The sequence below is a fragment of the Marmota flaviventris genome, chromosome 16 (assembly GCF_047511675.1).
Source record: "Marmota flaviventris isolate mMarFla1 chromosome 16, mMarFla1.hap1, whole genome shotgun sequence".
Classification (NCBI taxonomy): Eukaryota; Metazoa; Chordata; class Mammalia; order Rodentia; family Sciuridae; genus Marmota; species Marmota flaviventris.
This window is the reverse complement of record NC_092513.1, coordinates 36,986,230-36,996,299: the sequence shown is the minus strand read 5'-3', so window position 1 is coordinate 36,996,299 and position 10,070 is coordinate 36,986,230. Positions and strand designations below refer to the sequence as shown.

Sequence of the window (10,070 nt, the reverse complement as noted above, 5' to 3'; positions counted from 1 at the left end):
ATTGCTGAGGGTGGCTTTGAACTCACAATCCTCCTGCCTCAGCCTCCCCAGCCACCAAGATTACAGGCATGTGCCACCATGCGCAGCAAAATGGAGAACATTTTCTTATGTTGCTATTCCCTTTCTTGTTTAACGCTTGGTGTGTTCCCCAGAGAATAATAAAATGGAAGACCTTTCCCAGCAGCTATATCATAGAAGAGCTCAAAGGATCAGGAGTAAACTGAGCTTGGATAAGTCATAAAATGACCCTGACAAATTGAAATTTTTTTGCTTTTAAGTATTTTCTTAATAATATTGCATAATAACAACATTAATGTTTCCCAAAAAATAATACCACCACATGTAATGGTGCATTCCTTGAACTGGTAGTCTATGCTTGTCTTTTAATATAGCTAGACAGTTTTCAGTTTAATTTTATCCCTATCCCTCCTACATAAAATGGATCCCTCTGGAAGACATTATTCACACTCACCAAGATTTCTACTTTCCCATTCCTTCTAAGTACATACTCGTTAGACAATGATCCGGTGACTTCCTTTGACCATTGAAATGTGAAAAGTGAACTGTGTCCCTTGTGGGTGGAAGCACTTATGTTTGGTGAGCATTTCTCCATACTCTCTTCCCCTGCAATAGTGCTTCTGTTAGTCAGCTTTTCATTGCTGTGCCCCAAATACCTGACATAAATAAATTAAAGGAGGAAAATTTTATTTTGATGCATGGTCTCAGAAGTTTTAGACCATGGTTGACAGGCAACACTGCTTTGGGCCTGAGATGAACATAACACCATGGCAGGAGGGAAAAGAGTGAGGAAGGTTGCTCAGCCCATGGTGGCCAGGAATCAGAGCGTAAATAAGGAACCAGAAACAAGATATAGTCCCCAAGAGCATACCCCCAGTGACCAACTCCCTTCAGCCATGCCCCACCTGCCTATAGTTTTTATCTCCTCCCAGTGGTCCATTCAAATTAATCCATCAAATGGATTAATCCACCGATGAGGTAAGAATCCTCATGATCCAATCTCTTCCCAAAAGTTTCACCCCTGGACTGTGCTGCCCTGGGAACCCAGACTTCAACATATGGACCTTTGGGAGAACATTCCAGATATAAACCATAACAGTATTCAAGGAGATGTCACAGGAATGAAGCAGGCGAGAATGAGGAGTTCCTTGGAGATTTTACATGAGCAGAAAATTAACTTGGTTGTATTAAGTCTCTGATATTTTGATGGCATTTGTTACTGTGGCATAATTTAGCCTATCCTGACCAATATAATCTCTTACTCAATTCATACTGATCACCATTATGCAGCAGCCCACAGCTGCAGAGGGTGACTGTTATACCAGTAAATCATGTTGATACATGGTTGACTCCAGTCACCAAGGAGCGAAGTATTAAAGAAATACTTGAGAATAGCAGGAAGGCAGCTGGGATAAATCATACTGTGTATCCACACTCTTGCCAGGTCCTGGGATTAGCTTGAAGTCCTACCCACAGTCATCTTGGTTTATCACCAAGGAAATATCAGTTTTATGGGAGGAGGGAGTTTAAATAAGATACAGTAAAGGCTAATGGGAAATTCAGTGGAAATGCATAGAAAGTAATTGGAAATGCAAAAAAAAAAATGGGACTTGAAAGCAGGTTAAGAAACTGGTATGGATTCAGAAATAATCTGCACTTACTTTAAAGTTGAACATAAAACATTAATAAGATTTCTGAGGCAAAAAAAGCACAGAGGAAAAAATACAAGAAATGAACTTCAGAAAACACCTGTATTTGGGGGATAAAGAAAGGAGGAAAAGCAAGAAAGGAAGAGATGGAAACTCTAATGACAACACCCATTCATTTTGAGAGCTAATAATATCATATCTTCATTAATAAATTCATTTAAATTTAAATTTCAAGGTTTTTAATGAGGATAAAAAATGTCCTATTCCTTAACAATCCATTTACTCTCTGATATTAAAATGGATTGCCCATCCGGCAGGCAGCTGGACATTATCTGTAATAAAAAGCAAAATGATTTTTAATTCAATGCCTCAGAACCAATCTATCAAGATTTCAAGTAGAAACTGAAGAACTTTTTGGACACATATGATTTTCTCTGTATTACTGTCATGCATTTATTCAACAAATTTGTCCTCTGTGCCTGGCATGCTGTAGGGATTCAGTGTTGCTCTTGTGCTAGCTATCTCAGGCCTGTACCCACTTCACACCCTGCTCCCCTAACAGGCACTTGGGCTTTGTGCCAGCTTTGTCCCTTCAAGGACAACCTTGAGAATTCATTAGCCAATATCTTCTGAACCTGGTAAGTGTACCGGCCACTTCACTAGGCACTGTATATGGGTGTTTTCATTTAATCTTAAAGACAATCCTATGAAGTGGGCGTTAGTATCATCCTGATTTTACAGCTTGGGAAGCTTCAAGGTTAAGAAACTTGCCAAAGGTCACACAGCTAGCAAGTGGTGTAGTCATGACTCAAAATAGGGGACCAATGCCAAAGTCTGCTCCCAGCTTTGCTACTGAAAGTTCCAATCCTGGAACTAGCAGCACTGACATTACTCAGGTGTTTGCTGGAAATACAGAATCTCAGGCCTAACCCCAGAGGCACTCAATCAGAATTTGGTTTTAACAAGATCCCCAGGGGATCCCTGTGTAAAGTTTGGGAAGCACCGTGCTAAATCACTCCACTATGAAGACTACAGTTTAATAAATACTAGGGGAGATACATCTTTCCCCCTGAGTAGTAATTTTGGGGAAAAGGTACATACATGCTCTCCAAGGGCTAAAGGAAAGATTCAGAAAACAATGTCTTGTTGTTTCAAACACTGGAGAGTATTAAGAGCAGCAAGGGTCGGGATCACTTCCAAAAGCCGCAGATACTGAGCTGGAGTTTGAAGCCAGAACATTTTCTCAATTCATTTCATTAAAAATAGGTGCTGTTCCAAATGGACAAGTGCCCACATCAGTAATCTTCCGGAGTTAGCTTATCCAGCCCGGATTTTATTTTCTGAATAGAATCCAAATATCAACAGCATCAACAAGCAGATTTGAAAATTCAATAAAAATATACTATTATTAAATCTTCAATCGTGTTATTTAGCTTAGAATTGCTTAGTTTAATTAATGATGTTCACGATATAGCAGTTTGCCCCTCATTATCAGTTCTGCCCCAGATACAAGCGCAAACAGTTGGTATAAAGAGCAGCTGCACTCCGTTTGGTGTGTGGACCCCGGTATGGCACAGCCTTCGCAAGCCCTCTCGGCAAGCCACGCCGGCCTCCTGGCTTAAGATCAGCCCAGTTCTTTTCACCACTGACACTTTCTTCCCTGTCACCAGTTCAATCTGGCTTCCTAGGGCCTGAACCAGCACTTTCCAGCGAGTCATCTTGGACCTGCGGGTCCTTCCCCAGCTGGGGTCTCCACCTGCACCCACGCCCCAGGGAGGGGGGCAGGGGGCGCTGGCTGGACTCTCAAGTGGACTAGCCGGGCCGCGGTGGTGGCAGACGGCTAGTCACGTGCGGCGATTGGGGCGGAGCGCGCCCGGCCGAGTGGGTGGAGAAAACAAAGCCCCCAGCTGTCAGCAGGAGAAGGAGGCGACCGCGCCGGAGCAGGTGAGTCAAGTGCATTTAAAGCGGTACCGCCCTGGCGCACCCAAACACCCTTTGCCCTGGCTCAGTCCCTCCCAAGCTGGGCTCTAGCCGCAGCACCTCCTACCGCCGCCTGGGTCAGCAGCCTGCGGGTTGCACAGCGAGCGGAACTGGGGGTCCCCGAGACCAGAAAGAAGTTGTGCAGGCGTCAGTGTCTTCCCTTCCCGGGTGCACCCCGCGGCGCTCCCGCCGGCGGTCTCTCTTTTGGGGCCCCAGCGCCCCGCACCCCAAGAAAGGGGAGGGAATCGGGGCTGCCACGCTGGCAGAAGGAAAGTGGACTAGCTGAGGGGTGAGGGCTGGGGCAGTCCAGGATTGGGGGAGCTGGCGTCGGTGAAGGAGGGGATCCTGCAGGTGCGAGCACGCAGTGAACAGCTGGACAGTTGAGGCGCCGGGGCTGAGAGCTGCAGGGGACGCTGGCAGAATCTGCGCACTTTGGGACACACCAGGAAGTGCAGCACACTGGTGCTGGTCGGCTGGGGAGCAACCCCTAGCCCCCGATTCTGCTGTCGCCCCCAGTGTTTTCCCTCCGGACGACAAAAGTCCCATCACTTCTCCGATAGGAGTTCTCGCTCCTGGCACCGGAGACTCAAAGAGCCCTGGTGGGTGGAAAAGGGAGCGGATTATTATTTTGCGGCTAAGTGGTTCTTTTGCAGGGAACACCCCGAGTTAGGGGTGAAACCCACTCTGCTTTGGTAAGAAATTCTTCGGTCTACATTTACAGGGGCTGCGCCAAAGCCAGAAGTCCCACAAAGGGCCAGAAGGAGGGGTGGACGCATAAAGACCCTCCCCCTCAAAACCTGAAGCGTTTGATAATGCAGACTTTTGAGACACCAAAAGAGCTAGTGGTATCTAGTCACCCCATGAGTTACTTTGCCAGTCCAGGGCCGGGGGACGTGGGCGCGGGGTGGGCAGAGCTGAAACCTCGCAGGAAGGGGCGCTGCAGCCATTTGATCAGGAGGAGCCTTTGTCTTAACCTCCAGTCCCCTTCTGCTAGTCCTCGCCGGGCCAGTAGCGCGGTGGAGTAATTAATATTCCGAACATTAGCTGTCCCATCACCTCCGCACCAGCCACCACTGCGGTCGTCCCTTCCCTGCGGGTCTTCTCCATCACTTGCTCATCTCCGATCCTTTTCCAAAAAAGAAAAGAAAGTGGTCCAGACCCACTAGGAAAAAGAGGTCACTGAAAGCACTATAATGCATTCAATGCAAAAGTAAGGGTTAAGTGTTCAAACCCGGGCCCGCCTTCGCGTGAGGAGTCGGAAGAACTTTCTTGATTAGCATAGTATCTGCCCTGGAGCTGTGCTGCTAGGCGGAGGTTCGGTCCCAGACCAGGTGAAGCATGCAGTCTTGTCTGGATTGAGGTCGGAGTAGCAACTGCTTCTAGACAGAGGACCCGTGGTTTACAGTTTTGCGGAGCAGGACACTGTGGGATGAAACAAAACAGAGATCAAAAGGTAACCGAAGAATAGTAACATTTGGTATGCTTTCTTGGACTCTAAATTTGACGTAGGTTTTAGCAAGCCAATGGGGGGGTTTAGCAAGCAAAAGGAGGAGCCCTTGCTCTTGAGAGCGTCCCTCGTGGAAATGCTCCCTTGGGTTGCTGCCTTTCTTGTCTTCCAAACTAAGACATCAGTTAGGGGCTATTGTCAGTAGAGCTTTAAGACAGGAAGGAGTCATGAGCCCATGCAAGGGTTCTTAGACTAAATTGACATGTTTCAATTTATGAGAAAGGCAATGGTTCTCCAAACCACTGGTTCCCAAACTTTGCTGTATATTAGAATCACTTGGGGAATTTTGAAAAATCCTGGCGTCTATATCAGCTCTCAAACCATTTAGATCAGACTGGGGGTGAGAATTAAGCATTGGAGGGGGGGGGAGGAAGAGAGAGAGAGAGAAGGCCAAAACATTTTAAAACTCCAGGTGATTCCATTGTAACCCAGTTCCATGTAGCACACTTTGGGAACCATTGTTGCAAAGGCAGAGTTCAGTGGCCAGCAGCAGCAAGCATTGCAAGATGCCAGTTTAACTACTTGAGTGGGTGAGAGAGAAGCAATGAAACTAGGGTGCTGATGAGTAACACCCTGGGACAGGAGACTGTCATCAGGCAGCCTGACTGGTGGTGACACCTACCACATCATTTTTCCCTTACCCACCTAGAGTCTGGTTGTTGTTGGAAAGATCCAAGTTCACTGTCAATGCATGGTTTCTGTGCTGTTGTTAGGGAACCAGTTAGAAACTTTCATTCCTGTGATGACTCATGTGTAGCAGGCAGCAGGGAAACCCAGCAGAAAGAAACCCAGAGCAGCCTGGTGAGTCAGCAGGCTGCAATCCAAAGCCAGCCCGGTGAATAGGAAGCAATTACAGCAAGTTGCTTATTGACACGCACACATGCTGCACTCCATTGAAAGCAAATTTTAGTGTCTGATCAGAATCTGCTTGTAAAAACTGCTCCCTTTTTCAACACCCAATCCTCCCTGCTTCATCTAATGCTCTCTGCTTTTAAGAGGAAGATTCAAGCCAAGCCAACTAGACATCTTGTAATTTCCTTTGAGGAAGGCACATTAAAAAATGAAGAAAATGTAAACTGGTTTGGGTTATTTCAGTTATGTGAAGTAGAAAGGGAGAATTTGTAACACATTTTAATACAAAAAAAATCAAATATTCTTTGTATGTTCATAGATGATTTAATGGAGCTATTCAACTAGAAAATGGTTATAAAACATTGCATATGAAATTAGTTTGCTATTGACCAAAGGTTTCTTGATTAAAAACAAACAAACAAAACTTGTTTAAAGATTCAGTTGAATAAACTTATTATTTTTCCTATTTTTATTACTTTCAGCTTCTTTATCTCTTCCGCTCTTCATTACCATCACTCTATCATTGCCTAAATGCTTTCTTCTGTATCTTTAGCAGTTTTAAAAGAGAACAACAGTGCCTGACACATAGCAAGCTCTCAATATTGTCTGCTATTGAACTTCATTTGAACCTATCTTATAGCACCTATTTGGAATTCTATTATCTACTAGGGGCCTTTATGTCTGTGTCCCCATAGAACCATGCACAAGACCCCTTGTGATATATATGTTGCTTGTGTGTACTGAAGATTATTCAAAAGAGAGGAGAAACATTGGAAAACAAAGCCTTCTAAGTACATTCAGTTTTATAATTTTCAGACATCCATTCTGGATATGAAGAAAGCAAAATCCTGTTATAATTCTTAAGTGTTATAAAATGATAGTTAATTTAGACTTCTATTTTACACAAACTTAGCATTTTGAGTATAACTGATATTTGTTATAACATTTAATCATGCCCTCATGATCAAGGATTCACTTCACAGAACTTCTTTCTCATTATGGAAAAAGTACATATCCCAACTATGGGTGCCTTGAGGAATTTAGTAGTTTAGGAGTGTTATTGCAGAATAGGTTAATAGTTAAACTGCTTTTATTGGCATCTGCCTTCTGCTCTTATTAAAACAGGACAAGTAGGGACTAGGGAGATAGATCAATGGTAGAGCACTTGCCTAGCATGTGCAAGGCCTTGGATTCAATCCCCAGACAACATCAATAACAATTAAAAAAAGAAAGTACATTTCAATAACCAGCATATTAAAAAGTGGCAAGTTGGAAGTTAGAAGTTGGCTGTTTCTTGACAAAATAATAATAATAATAATAATAATAAATGTTAATAAGAATTCCCAGAGGAGAAAAAAATAACAATGTAAATGTATCCATTCTCACTTCTGTACAGCTTAGAAAACAGACTGGGGGTACACATCTAAAGTTGTTACCCCTTTTGGAGAGGTCTAAGATTTGAAAGGTTAGGTGCAGTCTAGAAAAGCAGGACTGGTAAGATAAACGCGTATCAGTCAGAAGCTCTCCATCAGAGGATGATATGTGCCTAATTCTGTGATATTTACAAATAGCCCAAAGGGGTGGGGCAGAAAGCAAGGGTGTTATCTCAATTTTAGAAGCTCTGAAGTTTTTGAGAACAGATGAGAACCACCCAGTCTCATTACCTTCAATTAATAGAGCCCTTTGGTCTAAACAACTGGGTAAATGATATTCCAAGATAACATAGGAAATCGAGAAAGTGAAGTGACCATCCAAAGTGGTAATACTATGGTTAGAACACTAGATTATTGACTTCTTCTCCCATGTTTGTTACATTATATGGGTTTATGTTGTGTCACTTAGAGGTTTTGGCTAGACAAGATCAGTTCTAATTATCTCCTCTTTCCTTAAAATAAGAAAAACTATTCGCATATGTCATGTGATTACTGACTTTACTCATAAATAACCTCTGGATTAGGACAGCCCCAGTCTGAAACATCTTTAGCTCCTTATCTAGATAACCAAGGTAATATGTTCTTAAATCTTTCCCCAAGTTATAGAAGCATAAACTCTTTTGTTTTAGGGACCCCCTAAAGGTTAGTCCCACCATCCAGTGAAATTTAAATGCCTTGTGCAATATCTTCTCTAAGGAGTATTCCAATTTATGCTTGAATGTTTCCCTGTAAACACATTCCAGTCATGGGACATCTCTGCAGAACTTTACTGTTGGAACCTTTTGGAACCGCAAAGAACAATCCAATTCTTCTCCACAATTTACCTGCAAACATCTGAAACATTGAAAGGGTTGTATCTGAGCTCAGTGGAGGAGTACTCATCTGGCATGCTTGAGGCCCTGGGTTCAACCCCCAGCTCTGCAAAAAATAAATGTATTCTTCTTAATCTGAAATTTAAAAAAAAAATCTATAGGATTTCAAATCTTAAGTCCACAAAATGTTTGAGGAGTATTCAAAATTATGGTTTGTTATATAAGAGCTTCATAAGATGGAATTACTGGAAAATTTCTTTCCCCAAAATTACTGCTGATGAATTTCATACACAAACATTGACCTTGTATTGAACTGAAACCCAGGGTTTCATCTGTTTCAGGGGTCACCAAACTATGGCCCACCATCTATTTTCATGTGGCTCTCTAGGTAAGGCAGGGTTTTATATTGTTTTAGTCATTAAAAAGAAAATCCAAAGAAAAATATTTGGGGACACTTGAAAATTATATGAAATTCAAATTTCTGAGTCCACAATAAATGTTTATTGGGCCACAACCATATTTATTTCTTTACACCTTATCTATGACTGTTTTTGTGCAACTGCAGCAGAATGGAATAGTTGCACCAAAGATTGTTGATCCACAAAGCCTAAAATATTTGCTGACTATTTATGAAAAACTTTGCAGGCTTCTAAGTTACTGTGACTCAACATGTTCTGATTTAATATAAGCATTTGCTCACCATTTTTTCCCCTTTAGTGAAGATAAATTTCTTACCAAAGAAATCAACTAAGCACTTATCTTCATCTTCTTCTTGTATATTTACTTAGCAAAACCAGAACATTTCAAAGTAGAATATGGAGTTTAGTGATTTGGTCAACTATAAAACTTCTGAACAAGAACAAGTTCACGATGGCAGAATGCAATACTACCTAGTCATGGTTTCCAGAGTTCTAGAAAATGTGAAAATACATCCTTAAGTGAACATTTAGCAAAAGACACTTCCTATTTCTGCAACCCATGAGGGCATTTGTACACTTACTTATTGTGGTGTGTTAAGGCAATAACTGGGAGATATCTTCAAATTTAGAAATTTTTCATTGTCACTTTATACACTAAAATCACAAAAAAAACTTGCTTATTTTTAGAAATAGTGCTATTTTTAAAAATATATTTATTTATTTATTTATTTATTTATTTATTTTAGTTGTAGTTGGACACAATACCTTTATTTTATTTATTTATATGTGATGCTAAGGATCAAACCCAGGGCCTCACACGTGCTAAGCAAGTGCTCTACTGCTGAGCCACAACCTCAGCCCATAGCACTACTTTTCTTTTTTTTTTTTCTTTATTAAATTATTTATTTATTCTAATTTGTTGTACACAATGGCAGAATGCAATTCATTTCATATTACACATATAGAGCACAACTTTTCAAATCACTGGTTGTATACAAAGTATTTTCACTCCATTCATATCTTCATACATGTACTTAGGATAATGATGTCTAACTCATTCCATTGTCATTCCAACCCCCTTGCCCTCTCCCTTCACTCCCTCCCCTTTACCCTACCCAAAGTTTCTCGATTCCTCCCATGCTCCCCCCTATCACTGTTATGAGTCGGCATCCTCATATCAAAGAAAACATTCAGCCTTTGGTTTTGGGGGATTGGCTTAGTTCACTTAGCATTATATTCTCCAACTCCATCCATTTACCTGCAAATGCCATGATTTTATTCTCTTTTAATGCTGAGTAATGTTCCATTGTGTGTATATATACCAAAGTTTCTGTATCCATTCATCTACTGAAGGGCATCTGGGTTGGTTCCACAAATTAGCTATTGTGAATTGTGCTGCT

The 10,070-nt window shown here is 41.9% G+C and overlaps 1 protein-coding gene across 1 annotated transcript in view; it reads left to right on the top strand.

Annotated features, from left to right (window-relative positions):
• The first annotated feature begins 3,551 nt into the window (after positions 1–3,551).
• Mapre2 (microtubule associated protein RP/EB family member 2) overlaps positions 3,552–10,070 on the top strand; it is a 149,463-nt gene continuing 142,944 nt past the window's right edge. The window contains exon 1 of the mRNA XM_027935604.2: positions 3,552–3,611. The gene's annotated coding sequence lies outside the window, so the exon portion shown is untranslated. The remainder of the gene's footprint in view (positions 3,612–10,070) is intronic.